The sequence below is a fragment of the Prenolepis imparis genome, unplaced genomic scaffold (genome assembly GCF_030444845.1).
Source record: "Prenolepis imparis isolate NDT839.2.m4 unplaced genomic scaffold, iyPreImpa1.0 SCAF_10, whole genome shotgun sequence".
NCBI classification, from domain to species: domain Eukaryota; kingdom Metazoa; phylum Arthropoda; class Insecta; order Hymenoptera; family Formicidae; genus Prenolepis; species Prenolepis imparis.
Window position 1 is genome coordinate 14,168,046 of NW_028141168.1, and position 25,163 is coordinate 14,193,208.

Here is a 25,163-nt window from a genome sequence, read left to right on the forward strand (position 1 = left end):
TTACTATTTTCTCCTGCCCGTTTATCGACACACATCGGTTCCACCCTTCGTATACGCGGTCCAAATAAAAAAATTGTCGAAACCAGTCGAATCTGACCGAAAGTTCCCATGCGCCTAACTGTTCACCGGGATCTAATATTTGAACGGATCTCTGGTTTCAATTGAAAATCAACAACGCGCGGTGCGGAGGAAGAGCGCAGCAGTTTGGTCCAGGAAGGAAAGGAGATCGGCGGAGAAAAACCGGCGAGAATCCGAGACAAAGATTTTCGGGTAGAAGAGAAGGGCGAAGAAAAAAAACCGTCTGCCCTAACGGATTCTGGGATAGAGGACGAGGGCCCTGGCGAACGTGAAAAAGGGCAAGCAGTGCACCGGAGGAGGGGGTAAACGAAGGAGAGAAGGGAAGGGACTATACGGTGTTCCGTTTTTTTTTTTTTTTCATCGGCCGGTGCACCTTCGCGGCTCGTAAAGCTCCATTCCGTTCATCATCTCACCCTCCCTTGCCTCCCATTTTTCTCGCTCTTTCTCTCTTTCTTTCGCTCTTTAGCGAATCTTTCGTCTTCTCCTGACCGAAGTCTTATCTTTACGATATTTGCGTGCATTATCTCGCGCAAGGAGTACACAGCACCGGGATTTCTTCGAGAAACGAGCCAAACTCACGCGGGGAGAGAAGAGGAAGACGCGAGTGTGCCTTCTTTATCTGCGAGCGAGAAATTAATCCAGCCACCAGAGAGACGAGCTCTTCCATGATCTCCTGCGCCTTCAGGGAAGAATAATTCTCTTCCTTCTCCCTCTTCCCTTCTGGCTTTCCCTCTCACCCCGGATCTTTCCTCTTCTTTCCAAAGAGCGTTACGCTGAAAAATAGTCGTGCTCCTTCTCCGTTAATTCCCGGCGCGATACCCGTCCCCATTATGATGTTACGTAATTAGCATAGTCATCCACAGGTGGTTGATCGTGAAATATATCGCTACCGTAATACATGGTTGCGTATGTGTGCGTGTAGGGGATTTTAACTCTGATGAAATTCTCTTATATGAATTTTTCTGAGCCGGTGATGCTGAGACGCGCGAAGAAGATAACACTTTTAGAAAATAATCGAGAGATCAACGATACTCGTTCAATTAAATATTAGCGTTACATTAGCGAGACAAAAACGTCGCCTGAACTTTTTTTAATAGAAAATACTTTTAACATCAATGAAACGAAATGAAAAGAATCAAAATCATATATTTATTCCAGAAGCAAAAATTTTAAACAATTCTAGTGATTAGGAGTAATTAATTAAATAGTAACTATAATTAAGAATTATATATAAATGATATTAATAAAATGATAGTAGAATAATATTTGAGAGATAGCATCAAATTCTTGGAAAAATAAAACATTATTTTAACGATGACAATTTTTGCGCTAAATAGCATGTGATATATTCAATTGACGCATAATTACTATTTTATTATTATAGAAGCATTGTTCTCATTTTTTACTTTCACCTACAAAATTTTGCAATACCAAGCAAAAACAATCTGCTTGCACTAATACGTTATTAAGCCGAAAACCTCATCGAAACCACAGAGAAAAGAGATGACTTTTCCGTCGGTGCTATTATAACGGGACAATCGGAATCTCATAGATCAGTTAGTCCAGCCACGTCCTTTACATTTGTCGTCGTATACATTAAGGTGCGCACAAATCGCCGGTATGAAAATGTGTCGCAGGCTTCAGCATCATCTCCCGCCGCAATTGCTCCGTGTCCCGGACAATGAACGTGTCCACTTTAAAACAAAGGACCCTATCAGATAAACGCTTTTTCGATACGAGAAGAGGACTCATGAGGGCTGTCCACTGCAGACTGATGCCACGGTGCGATTAACTTCAAACGAAACTGCCCGTCCTATGTCCCGTCCGGCCTGCGCGCATTATTCTAAAAAAGGAATTTTTTTTACACCCCCCGCGGCTTTTATCCTTCCACGAAGTCGCGGACGCGTTCGAATTTTCTCCTGACCCGCACCCGAAATTAATTATAAAGAAAAATGAATACACAATTCTTAAAAATCATCAGTCGTTTTGTTCGTCTTCCTTTTTTTAAATATATTATTTTTTATTCTATTTTATTATCGTATTTTTTGGCAGCTGATTCTGCACGATCTTTAGCAAATAACGAAAAATGGGTGACGAGAAAAAATATGTGTGTCACCGAAGATTACACTACTAGGCGAGAAACGTATCTATATTTGTAAAAAAAAAAAAAAAAAAAAGATCGATGTAAATAATGGAGCCACAGTTATCTAAAGTATCCTGAAAACGGGTCGTGCGAAAACGCCAAGGATAAAATAAGACTCAGCGAGAAGCATGTATAGTAATCATAATGTTAATAGTCTGCGAGGTGTTTGAAACATCGGTATCTTCTGAGAGAGCTGGTTCGCGCGACTTGAATTCAATGTGTGAACCACATGCAACAAAGAAGGTTGCGCCGCGTATTCTCGATGCTAACGAGGGGTTAGGAGCCTCTGCGATAGTTCTTGAAGAAGCAATTTTCTGGAAATTGGCCAATTTATCGATACCTTATTGCGCAGGGACGCGGCAGTCGTCGATACGACGCAGAAAGGACCGGACTAAAAAATTCTCGTCGAGACTACTCGCTATCTGAAATTGTCCGCGTATCTTTGATAAGAAACCGCGATCCTCTCGCGATCTAATCAAGAATCTAACTGAATAAATATCGTCATATCTTATCTCTATTTTATTTTGCATGTATATTTCGCCTGATATTATTTTCTGCAAAAAAAAAAAAAATCCATCGAAACACTTAATTCATAGATCCACGAAATCAACTTGCTTTTATTATAGAGTTTTTAAACACTGCGATCAAATCGTCATTTTTATAGAAGCGTAAATTTTCCTCGCCTTATCGCAGCCACATATCCACACGATCCAAGACTTAATCATCATCAACACACGAGGCGTAGGTAGGTCAGATATGATCGACGAGAGCCGCATCTGTGCCGCTCGCAAAACGTTTTCGCGTGCATCGGTAACGAGAGGCAACGTTAAAGGCGCAGGCAGGGCCAGTTTCTCACAGGAGGCATCGGGACTTTCTCTATATACGCCGCGGATTTTTCCTAGCGTATTCGTATAGGTCACGCCACGGGGTCAGGAATGCCCTTAATAAAGTAACCGCGCGCGCGTACGCGGTAAGTAGTGAGACGCACATTACGCGCGGAATAATGCCACTTTCCTAGCGAGCCTCTCTGAACCCACCGCTCGGACATACTTGTGTCCGTTAATTTATGCGAATATTTTTCTCTTTCCGCCGTTCGACGATATTTTCACGCCGTTTCGCAATCGGTCCGTTACGTAGCATATACACGCGACGAAAATAATGACGTCGTTGACATTCGCGAGACGTGTTGTATTAAATCAATCATTCGGAGTTGGGAGAGAGTCCACAGAATTAAAAAGAAATTTCTTGGAACATGATTCCCCCATGTTTGACTTATGATAAGACCCCCACACATCATATTGTGTCAATTAGTGCCAATCTAAAAATTAAAGATTTGCATACTTCTGATTTTTGCACAGTTTTGAATTTTCGATCATAAAAATTATTTTGCATTTCAGGGAATCAAGTAAATAATCAATTATATCAGACGCGATCTGTCATAATTAATTATTTGACAATCCAGAGTCAGAATTTAGATCCTATAGTAATCAAGTATTAAATAGGAAATAGCAAAACATCCAATTATATAATATTGAATGTCTCGCGATTGTGCTGGGAAAATTTATGAAAGTCGCAACAATAGTAATCACTTTCTTACGGTATCATATACGCGACTATTTTCGCCGTTTCTACCGTTGCTCCGAAAATCCCGATAAGCCTTTCGCGCTGAAGGAAGAAACCGGGAAGATCTCGCGTAGGCAGTTAACATTAATGAAACGGAGCATACCTCCTCGGTGTCTCAAGACGAAGAGAGCGAGCGAAGATCGTAGATAAGTTACGTGTTAAAGCAACATACGTCGTAACTACCTGTACAGAACAGAGAACCGTGTTCCGGTCATTCGCGTCCTTCTTGAAACCGCCAAGTTTCCCAGGCGCTTGTATAGCGTGTTGCATAGTAATCTTTTCGCCATTGATAACGCTCTTGTGTTGCTAATTAATTTAATTGTAAATTTATGAAGATGTATATCGCACTCTGCTGTTATATTAATTGGAAAAACAGATAGATTTATAAGAAAAAAATTGATATATAATGAAAATATAATGATTAAAATTAAATATATATAAAAGAAATAATATAATATAAGCAATTAATTAATTAAATATACAAAATAATAAAAATTTGTAATCTATATATATTTCTTTGTGTTTGTGTCTAAAAACATAATAGCAATAAAAATTAAATATATTCTATTTTTATGCTGAAAATTATTTGATTTAAAAGAAGACAGAATTTAAATGTCAAAATTTATTACACAATCGCGCTTATATTTTTTACATTGCGGTACCTTTAAAATTGTAATCTGTAATTTAAATGTATATATATCCTGCGCATCCTGTTATCATAATCACGTATCCATGGTGCATGTACCGCCGATTACCAAAGATCCTGAAATCGATCCTTCTCTAGAAAGGTCTCTCGCGCTCTCACCTAAACACGTTCGAAAGATATATTCCCGCGCGTGTTATCAGATTTCGCGTATTAAGTATGCTTTACAGAGTTTTACGTCACGATCTTGTAAATCAAATGTGATTCATGCGCACTGAAGGAACATAACGTTAACATTAAACTATTAAGATTACGGGTCAACGTTATAACCGCTGTCGCAGACACGATCACGTGTCATTTTTTAAGTATACGCTGTTGGCTTAATTATTATATAATCGCGAATCGTCTTCAGCTTATTATAATAAGCGTGGAATTGATCGGCGCTCTTCGTCACCGACCTGTCACTTCCTTCGCGGGCGACACGATTAAACAAACTTCTCGCTGAAATCTTCCAAGTTCCGTCTCTCGTTCACTCGCTCGCTCGCTCGTTCGGAGGTCACCTCGTGAAACGCTCGCGCGGACGCTATCCTCTCTCTTACTCTCTCTCTGGGGTCCTCCGCGCCGGAGGAGGATGTGAGGGCGTGAGACTCCTTGAGTGTGGGAGAGTACAAGGCGCATTGTAGAAGTCGGAGCGCGCCGACATCGCCGACACCGACGTGGCTGCCGTATAACGCGAGTCAACGCGGGCCCCCTGCGGCCCCCCTAGCCTTCCCCCTGCCTCTCCTCACCTTTCGCCGTCGATTCCACCTTCGCGGGCCCTCGCTCGCGCGAGGTAGCGGGGGTCTCGGCGTGCATCTCTCGCGAGGGGTACCATTCGCGAAGTAGTCTCATTTCTCGTGTGAACTGACCACATGGGTCACGTACCTATTATCATTTCCCGGTGTCTAAGCCGTAGGAAAGAATGAAATCTAGATCGCCGGAAGCCCCTCATAATTAACGCGCCCGCGCGAACAACGCGGAGGGGGGCTGTTGAGGGGGGAAAGAAATGAGGAAGAGGGGCATCGCGCGCCGCGCAAAGCCGGACTAATGGGAAGAAGGAAACGGGGAGAAAGAGAGAGAGAGAGAGAGAGAAAAAAAAAGGACAGTGGAGGAAGCGCGATGAGGTCGGGCGAGGTACCGAGATTCGAGCGAGTGACCCGGAAATATCGCGTGTGCGCTGCAGGTATATCCGATGACCGATATACCGGATGTACACTCGAAACAAATTTATCGCTTATTGGCAGCTATCGTACTAGCTGCGCCTTCTTTTTCGGGGATGTAGGTCGCCTTTGAGGAGAATATTTGTAAGTGGAACGATTTTAATCTTTGCTTTGAAGAAGATATGAATATTAGCGTGATCCTCGCGCAAACATAGTACGAATTATTTTATTAACACAACGCATAGATAGACTGACACGTTACTCATCATTTATTATGTTTTTGTTACACGATCAAGAAAGCAAGAATTAAATAGAAATTTCTCCCTTTTTGGAACTGAATTGATTTGATTTCCTTAGAAAAATATTGTAAATTTTTCATCTATCTCATTAATTCGTTCTTTTTTTAAATAATATAGTTGCAGTATTAAAAATTTTGTCTAGCATAGAATAAAATCTAATTGTAAGAATTAATTGTTTTGTATAAGGAAAAAATAAGGATACACTTAATAATTATTCAAATACACGTCTGTTTTAGTCTGACAATTTTTTCATGTATCTTTTATATGTAAATTCTTCTTTTACTTTTTAGTAGCATCAGTATCCTGAAAACTAGATAAAAATAAGAGAAATGAACACGGTGTAGAATGCAGAGAGAAAAATTCTCGATTGTCATTTTACTTATAACTTATTGTAAGTCATTGCCTTCTACTGTTGAAATATACAATATTAAGTTTTTTGCAATTATATTAATCTGCTAGAGAGATTATTATTAAGCATATGTTAGCTCAGGATCAATATGTCGTGGAATTCTTTCGGAGAATATCATTAAGTGTCATTTCCGAAAATTCACGCATCCTACCAATTTCCCCGCGACTTTGGAACCCCTTCCCCCTTCCTCCAAAGAACCAACGATGGTCAGGCGTCAAGGGTTACGTTGTTTTGACGATTTCGCTGTCATCGTCTCGCTGGCACAGCTGTTGTTTTGTCGTTGCGCAAACGGACCCGCACAGGGGATTTTCATGGGGGTGTCTGGACGTCGTCGGATCTGTCCGTCCGTCCGTCCGTCCTTCTAACCCCGAAGAAAGGGTTCCCGTTATGCTGCGAAGTTCACACATGTGGAACTGAAAGCCCCCGACGTTCGTCCGTCCGTTTGCTTCCATTATATCACCTACCACCTTCGTCCACCCCCTCGAATACATATGGTCTACACTGGAAGGGGAGAGAGGGAGGGGAAGAGGCGCGCGTCATCTTGCAGCTTGCGCAATGATCGGGAGGACCAGCATAGCAGCACCTCGCCCCCTCGTGTTTTCCTCTCATTCTCGGCAAACGATCATTCTCGTGGAAAGGGTGGGGAAAACTCCATTAACGGCTGCAGCCGTGAATCGTCTCGCTTCCGGCGCGAGCTTTAACCCTAAACTCGATGATGTGTTCCACGAGATACGTATGATCTTATAAGAGGAAATATTGAATGATTTATTATAAGATTATTCTAAAAAAAATAGCACGTGGTATCTTATGTATATGATATGTTAATTAGAATATTAAAATTTTTATAAATATAATTCGCATAAATCTGAAGATTGCAAACATATATATTTTAATTACATTTACATTATATTTGCTCTCTTATAATTTGTATATATAATGCTTCTTTAAATATATTTTTATATTTATATTTTTATTAAAGAAATATTCTAATTATATTTTTAATTAATTTTGTTAATTTTTGAGAATGGAAGAAAGGAAGTAAATTTGGCTTGAAATTAGTAATTAATAAATTTTATGTGTGGCTGCTATGTAAGAATATAAATTATTATTATATTAATATGTCATATATATAATATATCACATAATTGCGCGTACCAAATTAATCATGTATAATTGCACGACATCATCGCAGTGCATATTTCAAGCATTAAATACGCAATCTGACGAGATATATGTGAAACATCAAATTATCGCTACATGCAAGCACATACATTTTCATTCACAGTCACGCTTGATTTACATCCAGCGATGTTCGATCCGTGTAATTTAATTGTGAGAATCGCCTAACGGATTACAGCTAATTGCGCGATTTGCTGGCTCAGGTAGCAAAACATGATGCAGACTCTCGCGACGATTGTCCTTTTCGAAAGTCGACGAGCGTCGACAGGAAAAAGTCGTTGGCTCCAATGGAATTGACAGTATGCTATCATGGGTATATCTTACCGCATAAGGGCTGCTTATGAGGGTAAAACTCGTAATAGGGAGAGAGAGAGAGAGAGAGAGAGAGAGAGAGAGAGAGAGAGAGAGAGAAAGAAGGGGTGAGTGACAGGGCCACGAAAAAATCGGGAGGCTGGATAGCTATTAATATATTTTTTTTCTCCGACCACCCTTATTTAGCATAGGCACGAAAGAGGGCTCCACTCCTCCAGTGTCTCGCCACCCCGCGCGTAATCTAACCCTTTGCAAACAGCCCGAGAGAAAAAAAGAAGAGACGACGGGACACACCAACCGACAGTCGGGAATCTCTCGGGGCGAAAAAAAAAAAGTGCGTCTCACGGTGCGCTCTTTCTGTCCACTATCTTTGATAATAGTGAAAAAGCGCGACAAAAAATATGATGCACCGTGCAATCGCGTGTGTACATGTGTCCAAAAAATCATTATATATATAAAGTATCTGTGATTATAGGTATACGCGAGGATATCATAACAGCATGATTTAATGACAGATCTTGTTAATTTTATTTTAGATTTTAGATGATGATATTATATAAGTAAATGCAATAAATTTTTATTGAATAACTGAAAATTTCTCAATTTTATGAATATATGTACACCTATATTTTTTTAAATCAAAATACATTAAACTAGCTTTATATATTAATTGATAAATCTAGAATTCAATTGATTAAAACAAATTTAGAATTCAAGAATTTGACAATTTTGCATGATTTGATCAAGCTTTGTTATAATTATCATATTTTTAATATTAAATAATTTATGTTATTTAAATTACCATAATTAATGTAAAAAGAATTATGTAAAACAAGAGTGTCTCTGTACCTTGATTCTTATATTGATTTACGTTTAATCCTTTGCTTTGTGGTCACTCTACTGTCGAGAGGTCACTGGGCTCGTCGATCCTTTGATCAGTCAGCGCACGCTGCTGAATCAACGAAAAAAAAAGACAAACGGGCCATTTCATTATCCGGACGTTAATTAATTATTCTTGTCCATCGTCAAAGTAATTAATCTCCGCTGAGACAGAGGCCCTCCGCCACCTGACAAATGTATTCTTTTCGCTGAATCGTGCGAAACCCACCCTAATTCATTCGCTGATCGAAAGCTGATAACATGTTTGCTTGAAAGTGTGTGTTACAATAGTAAGTATAGAATAAATTCAAAATTTATTATATCTTTGAAAAATCTCAGAGCGCGTATATATGTTTATCCTATAGCATTAATAAGTTTAATTGACGATACATTTTTTGTTTCAATCACTTATTACGAGTATTTAAAAATATAATATCATTAATTAACATCACATAATATGATTGATTTAATAATCTACAGTAAAGTTAATGTTGGAAATGATTACATAAGTAGTAAATTGTATATTATTATTCTTAAATTCTTATCTCTCTGGAATAAATTAAATAAAAAAAATTAATTAAATTAAAGAAATAAATTAAATTAAAGAAATTTTATATTATGCTATCTTCTTTTCTGTAAAGAATTTCGATCAAATAGAAATTCCAAAAAATCAAACAATTCTAAAATATTTCCAAACGAGACAAAGTTACATATATTAATAATCAATACGGTCGAGAATTTCTCTCAACTGGAATTAAGGTTATTATTTGAATATCTATTGGAGCCCCGTGTCGAAATAAAATGTTGCCATTGTCAAGACAGAAACAGCCGGCTGCGAAACTCGGAATAATCCACACACGTCAGATTTACCGTATACCATCGAGATCTCTCCCAGCGGGCAAGCTTAACGTGTCATTAGTCATTACCATCGAAGGTCATTGCCGCGAACAGTGACGTAATTTGACTAAAGCCAAACGAGATGGAGAGAGAGAAGAGACTGCTCGGCTATTCATGGTTATTATTCGCGCTTTCACGAGGGTTTTTCCCATCTTTTATTGGGCAAAATCAATCGATTGCGCGAGGGAAATTGGTGCAACAACGCCGTCACATATGGTCAAACGGCCGCAAAAAAGAGGGTGGTCGCTCAACGAGGAATGACCAAATAGCGGAAGTACGTCGACGAGGCGATCATGCAAGGAACGATGTTTAGACGCGCGCGTGTTTTGTTGCATACACATGTGACTTTTTTTTAAGTCCTAATAGGGTAAACGCGACTCGGTTTCCTCTCTAAATAAAAATTTTCTCACTTCATATATATGTTCTGAGATCAAATATTCAAATAATAATAATATGTAATTAAAATTACTGGCTATTAAATTTCTAAGAAATATTTTTATTTGTGTTATAATTTATAAGTGTGGCAAAATTAAAAGTATTTATATTCTTTTATATTGCTTTGCGTTATTTTACAACGTATATAATTGTACAACGTAAATGCAGATGCAATATTCGTTTGTTAATGCATTTTCACTATTATTATTTTTCGTAAAATAAATTAAATAATTGCGATTCGAAGCGTCAAAGTATGCAACGAACTTTCTTGAAAAATTCGCTCCCTCTCCCCAAACAGGCGCATAAATCCTCGAGGTAAACGCGCCCGGCCTCGAATTTCACGTGAGTAATTTTATAACCGTAAATCGACCTTTCAACGATCTTATGATTCGCGCGAAAAGAGTGACGGAAGGAAGGAAAGAGATAGAGAAAGAAACAAGATGAATAAAAAAAAAAAAAGAAAAACGCGGTATAAAGAAGAAGCAACGCGCGTGACATTCTTTCCCATCTTTTTTTCTTCATGCCGATGGAAAAGCCGCAAAAACCCGCGTGTATAAATCGTATGCAAAGACGAGGTGAAAGCGCGGTCGGGCCCTTAATTTAGTTAATTTAGATTTTATCCGTTAGCCCCGGAGAAAAGAGAGAAGAGCGCGCGCGCGCACTTTTTTCGCGGGCGGTTCTTCCTCGGAGGGAGGAAAAAAACCAGCCGGTACACGGGAGACAACGAGGATGGGGTTGAAAACAAGCCAACGGCACCGCTGGCATTATTATATACTTATTTGGGATACAGGAGAGCTCGAGTCCCCGCTCTTTCCTCTCTTTTTTCGAGAGAACCCGCATGATTTTTTTCTCTTTCGCTTCATTCTCGTTTCTCTGTTTCCCCTTTGCTTTTAAAAGACCTGCTCTAGGACAATGACAAATGCTGCTCCTTCTCTCTTTCTATCTGTCTCTTGAGGACCTCATTGAGCCGAGCTACTCCCCACGAGGATTCTCCTCTCCTCGCTCGCCCGCGGCTTTATTATAATCGGTGTGAAATGATAACCGATCGTGGAAGCTGGTTTTCGCGCGACCAGATGATACGGCACGGTGCCGATCTGTTTTTGTTGGCACAAAAACAAAACCGTACTCCGCGTGCAAGAGGATAGCGAGTCAGGGGATAAGAAAGAAGGGTGGAACGCGACGTTGGTTACGAGGTAAAAAATTTACGGTTTTAAAATCACGCGAGAAATTATTATGCTCCGACGACGCGGTCGGTGGAGGGTTGAATCCGCGTGAGATTTTTGACGCGACTTTTTGCATCTTGTTGCACTTTGTTTATTGTATCATCCTCGCTTCTTCTCGCACATCTTGCGTTCGGCTTTAATCGCCAACGTTTCTGAATTTCGACGAGTGACTTTGCCCTTTTTCTCTTTGCATCGTAGAATTGGGTCGATTATTTGCTTCGCGAGAATTCTTTTTTGTCGACCACTTTGTATGCTTAAAAATAATTTTATCAAGATCATATGAATTAATTATGTAATTAGTCTTTAATTTTAATTTTATTGTAAAACATACATTCGATGAAACAAATTCTTTAATAACATAATTTTTGCAATATCTTTTAATATTTCTACATATTTTAATTTTGCAACTGTAAATAATCAATTTCCTTGAAAAAAATCTTTGTAAAATTATATCACAATTGAAATCGTAGATTCATTCTGGAACATGTCGCTTAACTGTTCTGTTAAGTTTGGACGTATATCGATTTTCTATTTTTTTGTGACACTTTTTACCAAATCATCCGCCATTAGAAACTCAGCTTTCCCACACCTCATCTCTGTTTTTTTTCTCGCTTAAGAAATTGCACCGTAACAAAAAAAAAATCGTAATCGCCAACTTCAACTTTTTGCATGATTCTCAAATCGTGAAGGACGACAGAGCGCTGGGCTAAGTGCGAATATACGTGACTTTTAGAAAAAAGGGAAGACCCACGTAGAAGGTAGGGCTGGGGCAGCATACTAGAGGGGTACGCTGGCTGACCGTGGCCGGGGGGTGACTTACGATGGACATGTGCAATTTGACCTGTTGACCCCGGAGACCGTGGCGCGGTGCATGGGGGCGAAATGTATTTGGGGTAAAAATAATACAATTTACACATAATAGGGGAGGAGGACGAGACCGCGGCGGGGATGCGCGCGTGTGTATTCAAATGACGTGTGCACGTGGGGCACATGTATGGGGCAAAGATGCAACGCGAGCGGGGGGAGGGAGGACAGTGTGCCGATGCACAATAGCCGGTACGAATCGATCGATACCTCGTCATCTTCGATCGCTCATGAATACGAAACAAACGCGACGACTCCGGTCACTTGTGGTGTTTTCCCTCGTATGTTTTTTTTTTAACGATGTGCTAGGTCTCGTTAAAAAAAGCGACGCGAGAAAAAAATGAGCGCAAGACGATCATGGAGGATTTCTCACGAGTTCTTCAGCTGCTCGATGCAAAAAAGCAGCATGAAGTTTCGAATCAAAAGATTAGGGAAAAATTTCGAAGAGTACTTTATCCGCAGGAATAAGTTTTCTCACGAGCGCTCTCCTGTTCGTATGTTAGTTTTTTATTAGAAAAATTCTTCAACGTGCACCATAATGTTTTTAACACTGGACATTAGCTGTCCTCGACAACTCTGTCTGACGCACAAACTCTGGGATGTCTGTTAGGTAAATTAAGCGCATTTCTTTAAACATCTGCTGCTTTTTTGATCATGTCTCTCTCTCTCTCTTTCAAAATTTATTTCTCTTGATATGTAAAATGAAGCATGATGTTAAAAATCATTTAAATCGCTCACACACACACGCATCTTCCTATACTCTCTGTCATTTTATTTTAACCGAGTTCTCGTTCTGCGCACGGATTAGCACTTGAGAGATAATTACACCCAAGGCAGCGCGGCAGGATCATCTTCTCTGTATCTCTCCAAAAGACCCGAATTTTGTCGACCGTGTTTCAGACGGGAACTTGAAAATAGCCCCGGGACATACATCCGTTGCAGGGACTGCGTGCACACGTAACGCACGGAGCCTCGAGTTCTACCCCGGTGACTATTTCTGTGCCGGCATGCACAGCCCCGTGTGTTATGTCTGTCTCGAGTGAAAATCCTAACATCCCTCACACGGCTCCTGCCTCCTTCTGCCGCTCCTCCTCCCCCCGTCCCCTTCCCTTCCTTATCGAATACTTACCCCTAGCCCCATCCTCTCTCGTTTACGAGAACGTGAGTCTGCCCATTCGTTCTGACTCATCTAAACGTGGATAAGAAGGACGAAAATAACCGACGCACCCTACGACAGGGAGAACGTTGCATCGGATCGTTCGCGTCGTCATTTCGAGCTTATACTTCTCCTCCTGTTTAATCTTTGCTTTAAGAAACCACAGCAGTCTTAATTTGTTACTTATAAAATGTTAAAGAATTTTATAAAAGAATATATATATAATCTATCGTGAGATATCTGATACATATTTTGAAATTGAATATTAATACGCACTGCACAGAATAAAAATTAATATGTTGAAGAAAAATTGGATATTCGGGATACACCATGATAAGTTGCAATTTTTTTTAACTGCTCTTCATTTTAGCAAGTCTTATGATTGCACGTACATAAACGAATTAGAATTTGACGTGAAAAGTATTCAATAATTTCTCTGTCTCACAGAAAGATCGTCTTTGACTTTATCTGATTTATCGCTTCAAGTGGCGTCTAAATTGTTTAACAATACAAGATGGAATAACGCAGATAGATAACAGTACTGCATTTTTTTAAATCGCAATCGCGATAACCAGCTTCTCACTTTTAATATTCACGATTAAACACACATGTTTCTTATCTGATGCCGATTCGGCGTAGTGACTCGTAGAATTTACAGTCGGCCGCAACAGGCGACCGGGAACACCCCCGTTATCATCTTCACGTACGCAAATATGTATGTACGTGCGTAGGTATATCGCGGACGCGCGAACTCGATCAGCGATAATAAGCAAAGCTATCGGCAAACGATAGAAAGCTACAGCGTTTCGTGGCTTCCACCACCTACCCTCCTAACCCCTCTCATCGTTGACACGTACACGCTTGCATACTCGCAATGATATTTATCGTCGGGCCACAATTAATTATCCTCCGATGGGAATAATTAGCCCGGTCAGAGATACGGAGGAGTTACGTCCCGTACGTTGTTGCGCGAAATCTCGAGACTTCACGATTAGCCCCCGCAAATGTGTACCTGAGAGAGAGCGGACTTTTTCTTTCTCACTATATAAGCTGAATCTGAGAATAGCCCATTTGTGGCACTGCGCGAGGCGGCCAGGCTGATTGATGCCTAATTGATGTTTTGTGGCCGGTTAATTATAATTAGCCCGGCCGGAAATAATTAGAATAATTAGTCGCCGTGAGTCTCCTCTAATGACGAGAGAGGCCTTTTCACGTACGCGAGCGCGTACTGGCAAAATATAGCGGAGGAAAAAATATATAATCAGAGAGTGACGCGGTTCCCGATCAGTCGTCTTGATAAAATATTTCTATGACGTTGAGAATTTTATTATTTAGAAATTTTTACGAACTGTTTATACATTTTTTTAACAATATTATTTTTGCAGTTCTATGGATTAAAGTAATTATTTGATATAATTAGAAGAATTAAAGAATTATTATTCAATTCTAATATTATAATTTAATAATAATGATTGCAATAAAATAATTTTTATATATATATGCCAAATCTAACTTTCTTCATATTTTTTTCCAGTTTGTTAGAATTTGTAAGTAGTGAAAGCGTAATTAAAAATTTTTGTTTTACAGCTTACAACATATATCTCGTATTGTACAGATAACAAAAACAAGGCAAAAAAATATTTTTTACAATCATACATCCCCTTTCTCATCGCAAACGGTGCGATACGCGACATATATCGAGCTCGTTGGCTCGTTGCATTTTTTGCGGCTCGTTCCCGCAGCGTGTTCCGAAGGTCTGAAGGTATTGACCGGTGGCCCTCTTGGTACAGCTCGGTACCAAGGCCCCCGGTAAGGCGCACCGGCTATATGGCCATCCGTGCTGGCTGGCACCGACTATCGAACAAACTGACCAGTAGTCACGATATCCGACCGTAGCCAACCCCCGCGAAGCACTTTGCCTAGCACCCCTTATACGCCGGACTCCGAATTTGTAGTCTGACAGACATGACGCACGAACATAAGTCTGTAGTATAATAATAACCTGATACAAACGACATTTCTCGAATCTCTCTACCTTTTATATCAATAATTGACGCAGTAAAATAAACCTCTAAAATTATATTTTCCGAAACTTGTGTCACATATCAGTTTTTTTATAAATATAACAATATATTTGGATAAAAGAAGAATTATTATGCATTAAAAGCAATGTACCGATCAGATATATTTATAGTTTCTAATACGGACGATATAAAGTGAGAGAGATTCTTCTGTATTCGAGCGAATTATCGGGTTTTTACATTATTCAAATATCAATCGATACTCTTACCTGATTAGTTTTATTATCTTAAAAATCGCGCGCTTAATGCAGGATTTAAATGGATTATACTTAAAATTGCAATGGATAAAATTTTGACATGTGCTTGTCATGCTAAATGTTTTAACGGATTTTGGAATTCTATTGGAGCAATTTCGTACAATATTTATATGCTGAGATTTCACAAACATGTCGCGATGCGATATCTCGACTATATAGGGCAGTCAAAAATAACTATTTTCACGTACATACATACAAAGATTATAAGATTTACCTTGACGTAACAGATATTATATTATATTATATCAACAAATTATTTCAAGTGTCATCGATATTTCTAACTTTTATCATTAAATGATAATCGTGTATTTTTTTCACTCTCATCATTCATATAATTGTTAATATAAACTTTTCGAGTGTATTAAAAAGACTCTTTGGACAATAGATTCACGTTTATCCCGCTCTTATGAAATGTCTTATGCGTTTCCGCCGAGACCCTTCCATTCGTTGCGTTTATCTGCAGTCATAAAGACTAGGAGAGGACATCTCGAATGCGCGCGGATCCTTTGTCCCCGTGAAATTGGAAGAAACACTCAGCGCGCGGGACAGGACAACGAGGACACCGACGGCCGAACTCTCTCACGGATGAGGTGCATCCGTTCTTCCGTGAATGGGAAACGCGTGTGTTACATACGCGTGCTCACGCTCACGATCGCAACCGGAGGAGATCCAGGGCGATCCTTTCGTGCGGCCACTGAGAAGGAGGCGGAGGGAGAGAGAGAGAGAGAGAGAAAGACGACAGTTGCGCGAATAGGCCCCTATGGGTCGCGAATGGGACCCTCGGCTCCTTGGGAGAGAGAGAGCGCAGCGCGGGAAAAAGGGTTCGTAAAAAAATGATCGGCCAGGATCTAAGATATAAAAAAAGATTTGTCCCCCTTCGCGCGAGCGCGCATGCCCTTACGGTATCCTTTCCCCAGGGCTAAGAACGCACAGCGATCCCGAGGATTGAGGGGGTTTTTGCAGCTGGCCCCGTCCCGAATTACGGACGAAAAGGATTCGGGGGTCCATTCTTCTTCCCTGGACGAATAAGCTCCAAAGGACCTGCGTCCATGCGAGATGCGTCTGACCTGTACCTCATCCTCTACTGCTGCCCTCGATTCACATCGGGGCCCTTTACTTATCGCTCCTTCTAACCATTATGTCCCCTCGACTCGGAGACTTTTATATACGTCTCCCTTTTTTTTATTCGCCCGGTTCTCACCCACCTCTACGGTGTGATATGTATTTCATACGTGATCATATTGTCGCAGCCCTATGTCCTGCTGTGTGACAGAAGATATTTTCAGAAAGGGTTGTCAAAACTTTTAGAGTGTATGTACACATGTAATAATTTTATCAGCGTTTGTACATATGATTTGATAAATTATTTTTTCAGTAAATATATGTATTTTCTATGAAATTTATCTAGTCGACATTTAATCGAAAAAATTGTCACTTATGGAGAAACTCTTTGGGGAAAATTCTCTTTTTGCGATATATTATATTTATAATATATAGAAATATAAAAAAGATATAAAATATATTGTAAATCTTATATTTTAAATATATTATATATAAAGCAATGTGTGTTTTGAAAAAGTTATTTATGTTAATATCATACATTTAGGAATATACATTATCTTTCGCTGATTCAACGAATTTTTTTTGCGACTCGAGTCAATAATTAAATACGCCAAATAAATTACAAATTCCAATCGATGGTGCCTTCGTCGTGTACCGAAAAACTTTAATCAAACGCGGATAAAAAGCTCACGAGCTTTGGGACAAAGATATCGGCGGATCTTCTTGCACAGATTTCTAGGTCACTTTTGGAAGGTTTCTTTGTAACATGCGACAGCGTGTTTTTGTATATTAGGAAACTCTTGGCCGCTAGCTCCTCCCTCTGGGATTCGTATTCTCGCTTGTGATCAGGACACGAAAAATACGCAGAAAAGCGTCCGACAGGATTATATCACATGGTCTAGCACGCCGGGCGTCCTCAAACGAGATTCGTTTTCGTGGTTCAACGAGGATCGTGAAAGATCACAAATTGCTCGGACAATTTTCTATAGGGGATCGATCTTCCTTACTAAATGTCCGCTCCTACAGACGTCGAATGGGATTACATCGCGTGAAACGGAATGGATTTGCTCGGCTAGCACGCTGGAGAAAAGATGTTTCAGGATAACAGGCGCTAAAAACGAATGTTTTTTTTTTTTTTTAAAGCAAAAATTTTGACAAGTTTCAACCGAGACCAATAAAAAATCTGGATGAGAGAGTATCGCCTTTAAATAATTGATCAATTAATGCAGAAAAAAATTGTCTTTTGTATTCGATTAATAAATTGTTGATCTTTAATCAGCGTTTATGTATTTAACAGTCGGTTGACAGTCGCCATTTATGATTATTATGAATTTCCACGCCTTATAATGACGGAGGAATCCGATTCTTATCTGTCTCGAGAGGCTGCTGTCGTCGTTATTGGAATATCCGCCTGCAACGTCATTGGCTCGAGCTATCTTCGCGCAAATACTTTCGCTCTGCGCTACTTAATCCGACGAATAATCACGTGTTCGGCCGATCGAGCACGATAGCCGCAATTAATAATTCGAATGGGGAAGCGATTGCGACCCATCGTCCGATCATCGCGAAGCAAGTTGATGGAGCAATCGATTCCAAAAAGTTGTTGTACACATATCGTGAGAAATCACGAGAATACATTCGAAAAAATTCGAGATTTTTAATAAAAAACCTATGTGTTTTTTACTTATTCTTGGCAACATTATCTCTTGAGCAAGGGATTCTTCTCTCATTATCGCGCCGCTTCGTACACGCGGGATATAGAATGTTCCGCGTGTAGTTTAAGACGACAATAAATTCATTCCAGGCCGAAAAATCTCTGGGCTCGGAATTTTTCGTCCGTGGTCACGTAAAAGGTGGTATCGCATCATCGCGTTGCCGTCGCCACGCTATATGGGAGAGAGGGAGCAAACAATTGTACAAATAGCGCCGTATTTCATGATAACACATGTACAAACAGTCTTACGTAAAGCTGGCAATTACGATAAAACTGGACGGGCGAGAAAAAACATGCGCGCTTTTCGTGTACACAGAAAGAGGTGGGAAAGGGGAGAGGAAGGATGTCAAAGAAGACACGTGGTTTTTGGGTCATATCGCGAACAAAATGACTTCACGTAGCAACTGATTGTCTCTCTGACTCTGCGGTGCCCGATAAAATTTAAACGATCGAAGATCTCCCAAAAATTTATTCATCTTGCCCTATATTAAAGAAATGTCATTTTCGTTAAAGCAAATAAATGTTCTTACTTTTTTTAACTGTATTTAAATCAATTCATCTAAATATTGCGAATCTCTCTTAAAAAAGATATATGTTTTTTAACAGAGATTCACAGTATATTTAGATGAATTGATTTAAATATAGAGTTAAAAAAATTAAGAACATTTATCTGCGTTAATAAAGATGACAAATTTTAATAAAGCTTTAAAAGAGAGAATTTTATTTTTGTTCTAAGTCTCTATTATTACATTATTTATACGATTTTAGGGAATTATCGTAATTTACTGTGTATAACGTTATGGAAAACAATTTGCTCTGTGTTTAATTAATTATTCTAAAATGCGATATAAAACGCGCGCGGTAAAACTTATCCTATGAACAAATTAGCTGTATTTTAACAGCGCTAATTAAGATTGATTCGTCAAAAAAATTTAATTAAATTCTCGCCAAGCGCGCGTTACAGATGCAACACAAACAGGAATTGCGCGTCGCGCAAACGTGTCGTCTTTGTCGTCGAGCTACTGTTGCTCGAGGGTAGGTCCTTCGCGAACACACGTGCTAGGACCCTTTCCCGCAGGTGCAACAATCCTGCGATTCTACATTAGCATTGCTCACGCTGCAATCGTCTCGGCGGAATTGTGTTTGGACGGGAAGGTTGATTAATCATTATCATATCTCTTCGCGATTAGGATAAAGAGAGAGCGACGTGAATCATTGATCTACGTCGCGAACTGATCGAGTCATATGATGAGATATTACGCGAGATTTTTCCTCGATCTCTGTTCGCATTATTTCATAAAAAAAGATCGCAAGATTTACAGCGGACGGATGGTAATTGTGATACACGTGGCATCTCAGCGTGGCGCGCGTATTAAAAGAAAGAACTTGCTTACCATTTTCCCCGATATTCACTTATAGCGTCTTAGATTTTGGCCGCATTAGAAGATATTCCCATAAAGTTAATGAAACTGTAAAAAAAGAAAATATTTTTATATAAACATGTATTGCATAGGGAGTAAAAATAGTATATAATTCGTACTTATATATATGTATTTGTATCGCGCGAATAATACATTATTATTCTTCTACGCTGTTTTATTATTTCCGCGAATGTTGCTTTCTTGACAAAATGTACTCTAAATTTGACGAATTAAATTCTCATACGAATAGAACAAACACGCAAACGCGATAGACTTCCCAGAGGCGCATTTCCCTATCTATCGTATTGAAAACTGATTTGCATTCCCCACCAATCGGCCACGATTTAGCCCTCGAACACCCTGAAAACGAAGGTAGGTGCCCTCTGACATGGAAATGGAGAAGTCTCTGATACCTGGTGCGGATCTCCAGGCGGGGCATGCGCCGACTGTACGTCAGGCATCTGCCCTATCGATCGTGTGTGCGACAGGGATAATAAGGGAAACTCCGTGGACCGGGGGCTGGATGAGAGAAAGCCCGGGCGCGCGCGTGTGAAAGGAGCCTAAGGTGCGCGCGGCTCCTGCGGCTAGGCAACCCAACTTACACGAGATTACGCCGAGCCAATAGCACGGCAAGAGCGCCCGTCAAAGGCATATCTCAATGTGTGGTATGAGCCGAGTCTCTAAAAGGGGATTAGAGCTCTTCGTATTCCAGGATATGCGCTCGCACACGTACGTCCTGGCAGACACGTACCACGTATCGCGAATGTACGTGTGTGTACACGCGTCTGTGTGGGCGTATATACGAGGATATATCTCCTCTCGTAGAGGTGTGCATCAAGTACATCGAACGCAGCGCAGGAAGTCTTTGCCGAGGGAACGGATTCCCGATGACGCGATCAAAGAAAAGAGCGAGAGCCGTAGGTGGATAAACGGGCGAACAGAGGAAAGGTGAGACATGAAAGGATACGTTTTGCGAAATATCTGGAGCGTACTCCTCGAACGACTCGGGATGTTTTCGACAAGGAGCATTACACGGATTTAAAAGACGCGATTCGCGAATTGATATGGTAAAACCGGTCTATTCGTATGATACATGTAAATTTCAAGAATTAAATGAAAGATACAAATGTGTTTTTAAAAGATAAAATTGTCTTCGGAAATAAGCGAGATGAGAGTTTGTTGATCGCGAGAAGATGTAAGATTTATAAGCTATTTTACTCTCTTATATAGTCTACGTTTGGAATAATTATTTATCGCGACTAATTAATATCCCCATTCTAAATACAATAGCTTTCATCAATGATTAAATTGTATATATTTCAAAATTATCGATCGTTTTTATATCATGAAACAATCCTGAAAGAAGATGATGGATGTCAAACTATGCAATTATATCTGTCAATTACTAATCAATCATTTCGGTTAATATCAATCGGCATTTTCGAAATACAATTACAAATGCCATTTCCAGTTTGCTAATCGAAACCTATTTACGCCATTATACGAGAGATCGATCGTTCATTGGAGGCCTTATCCTTTCGTCGCGTCTTTCTGAATTCGACGCGCCGATGCGATCGCGGGAGAAAACTTTTCGCGGCAGTTCGTCGCGAACGAAAGTTCAACCGTCGAACGAAACTCCGACGATGAAATAGTGTAACGGTGTGGGGGCTGGTTTTCAAAGTCGCCGTTGACTTTCACCGTCGCCAATTATACCGGCGCCTCGCGACGCTTTCGATTTTTGCCGCGAAAAGTCGTTCGTCGTACCTTAATTTGAATAAATTTCCGAACGAAGATGCTTTTTTCTCTCGCTCTCTACACTCATCCTAAGCCGCCCGTTCTCTCTCTCAAGGGCCCATTCAAACCTCTTCCTTACTCCGTTACTCTCTCCTTCTCGCGGGCGACGGTGTCGTAAATCGCGAGTTCACTTTCCGCACTTTTCACCTAGTTGGCGCGCCGCCAGGGCGATGGGGCAAAAGGGTGAGATGCTGAAAAAAGCTGCGTGGGGAGGCAGGTGGATGGGAGAATGCCAAGCCGAGAAACTTTACTTTCCGAGGGGTGCGAAACTTCCCCTTTAAGACGCAACCGCGGTACACGCGAGCCGCCACCGCGACATTTTACCACGTTACTACGCGCTTATCCCCTAGAATTACTTCGCTCGTCTCCACCGATCCCGTTTTTGAGTAACTTTGCGAGCAAATTGTTCCGTTTAACGCCGAGTATATCCACAGAATTTGTGACACGAATCAATCGTCGAAGCAAGAGTTGTACGGCAACACGCATAAAAATTAACGTTTTGTGTTAAAATTTCCTCTCCCTATAGATATTTGTCTCAAATATTATGTAAAAAATTATTTATTTTTTTAAGAAACATCTGTTTTCCTTTTTTAAATATTCTGTATATTACTGATATCGATTTTAAAAGTTTGGTTTGCTGAAACATTTTCTTATCAAAAAAATTATCTTGTCACGAATGTTATGAACAATTTTTCGAATAATTTCTTTAAATATAGAATTTTTTACTATAATATGGAAAATATAATATATAAGCATAATATAAAAATAATATAGTGAAAATGTAAATCATTTTATAAGCTATTCAAGATATTTGAAAATTACAAGTTAAAAATTTGCGTATGGACAATTGATTGAAAAATTATTCGAAAACCTCCTTCTCCATTAATTCGCGCGTGTATTAAAATTATCGGACAAATTTCGCACACGCGGTCACGGGGTAGATCACCCCGATGTCCAGTTCGTCTAGTGACGGACCTGCGCGTTTCGCGTGGCGAGATCATACGGCGAAGACCCGGGATCCGATTGGATCGTCGGATTTCGCTGGGGCGGGTTCTAAGCCGGTTTAGGGGCAGTTTGTGTGTGGAGCCATCCACCCCCCCTCTCTTTTACCACCCTGACTGTGAAGGGTGTGCGAAGGTTCCGACCTGCGGTCACGTGCTGGACAAGACGCAGGCAGCTCCCTCGTCACGCTCGGCACGTGCTGCACGCGTGCTGTCAGGTGACAGCGAAGATTTATGGAAACGACAGAGGAGAGACACAGACTGGTCACTTTTTATAATTATTAGGGTCGAGAGAAATTCTTTCATTACTTTATACGCGAGATTATTTGAGCTGCATAATATTGTAATGTATATTTATCTACCTGTCGAAAAGAACAATATTAATGATTTATTTAGATTTAGAGTGTTCGAAATTCGAAATATATTCCGCATTTTCTATTAATTAATTATAAATTCTTCAATGCAGCTTATTTTTTATAAATATTTTCATAGATTTTTATTTTTAATATTACATCTATCGATATTTAAATCTATTATTTAATATATAATTTCTGTAAATAGGGTATTGGTGTTCCTGAAACTTTTGAATCTTTAAGTACTTGCAATTATAAATGTATCCTAGTAAAGTGTATATTTTTTAATTAGATTTCTAATATTTATAATCTGATGACTATAAAAAAAACGTGACATGCCTAGAATATATTGTATAAGACCATAGATACATAACATATTATATATGGTCTAGTCATGATTGTGTAGAAAAAATTTTCACTAAATAGAAGACGCGAATTAATTCATTTCTCGTCAGATTATGTATATTAATTCATGATGTGTCGATTTAATTTCATACATACATCTCCTAGCTATATATGCAGTCGACATATTAGTCTTCGACTATATCGCAATTAATCTTTTATGAATCCACTCTCCCTCGATCCCGTAATTCGTCCGTTAAATACATTTCGCGTTCGCTTGGATGTCGCGAACCGCTCGGGAGACACATCCAGACAGATATACATACATCCAATGTCATATCCACGAGTCGTGCTGGCAAAAACATGAGACTACGATTCTTTTCGCGGTGAAGCGCACGGGGGAGGACGAGGGGGGAAACGACGGATCTCGGGGGTTGGTTATGTGACACACGAGCCACCCCTGCGAATGGCCGAGCGGAGCCCGGCCGCCAAACAATCGATATATGCGTTCAAAATGGCCGCCAAGAACGCCACCCACCCCACTCCACATCTCCCTTTGCCCCGTTCCACGTATACCGCCCTCCCCCTCCCCCGGAACCTTTCCTCTCAGCCACAGGCCTCACCCCCGTCGAGCTCTCTACATCCCTCTCACGTATGCCCCCGAAGCTCTTTAACTTCGGAACCCAGCCACTGACTGCCAACCAGCCAATACTATCCCTGTCGTCCGCGAGAGTATTCGCTCTCTTTCTCTTTCTCCCGCTCGGTCTCTCTTCAATTCATCCCCCTTCACTCATCTCTCGTCTTCTCTTCACCTTTATCTTTCTCTCGTCTTTGTCTACATTTTTCATTTCTCTCTTCTTCTTCTTTTTTCCTTGGATATCTGTTCTGTTCGTCTTCAGTGAACAGACTCGGTCCTTACCCTCAAAAATGACGCCCTCGCAGATAGATAAAGCTTGCGAAATTTATTGCTGCACGCGAAGTGTTGCGACTCTTGCGCGAGTGCTGTGCACGAGTCGCAATAAAGAGCCAAGGAGGAGGCCGTAATACAATTTTGGATGCACGAGGGTGCGAATTTTTTAATTCTTCATCTTTTTACCAATTTTGAAGTTAGAAATAACTCGATGGCATTACGTATGATTTATTTGTTACCTCTACGATTTTAGGGCAATTAAATCGTCATTTTATTTTATTATCAGTATGTTTAACACATTACGAATACTTTTGGCAGAAAATTACATTCAATTACATCCTCATATTATATTAAGCTCTTGAATGTATCATTCTATTAATTGACATTTTTTGTGAGAATACTACGATAAATCTTTTCAACTTTCGAGTCAAACTTTATAAACACAAGTTGCACAACTATGTGTTAGATGTTGAACTTGCTCTCTATGCCTATTCTTCCGATAGATTTAGAAATAATAATTATGATTTTGTTTAATGCTTAAAGCAAGTTTAAAAGATAGAAGACAACGCACGTTGAAGAAACCGAATTACTTTTTGTTTTAGCGCTGAATACATTCCTCGAGGTGAAGGTTTCGTCCAACGCACTTGGAGATCGAAGAAGATGGAAGGAAACGACAGAAGCGACGAGAAAAGTGAAACCGGAAAAGGAAGAGCGAAACTAGTGAGTTTATTAAAATATAATGGCGTTATCAGGACAGCCGCGAGAGAGTGAAGGGAGAGGCGTCAGCTTTAAGAGGGAAGTTTTCTTAAGTGTTCTTAATTAGAAGGGACCTGTTGCTTCGGAAAAAACCAGGTCACGGCCGTAGACATGCCGACAACGACGACGACGA

General features: G+C 40.1%; 2 long non-coding RNA genes across 2 annotated transcripts in view; one reads left to right on the forward strand and one right to left on the reverse strand.

Annotated features, from left to right (window-relative positions):
- LOC145941360 (uncharacterized) overlaps positions 1 to 20,165 on the reverse strand; it is a 46,832-nt gene extending 26,667 nt beyond the window's left edge. The window contains exons 1-2 of the long non-coding RNA XR_014426173.1: positions 19,994 to 20,165; positions 19,848 to 19,922 (exon numbers count right to left, since the gene is read on the reverse strand). This is a non-coding gene — a long non-coding RNA (uncharacterized LOC145941360). The remainder of the gene's footprint in view (positions 1 to 19,847; positions 19,923 to 19,993) is intronic.
- LOC145941358 (uncharacterized) overlaps positions 1 to 25,163 on the forward strand; it is a 204,263-nt gene that overhangs the window by 140,824 nt on the left and 38,276 nt on the right. Inside the window, exon 4 of the long non-coding RNA XR_014426171.1 lies at positions 24,877 to 24,994. This is a non-coding gene — a long non-coding RNA (uncharacterized LOC145941358). The remainder of the gene's footprint in view (positions 1 to 24,876; positions 24,995 to 25,163) is intronic.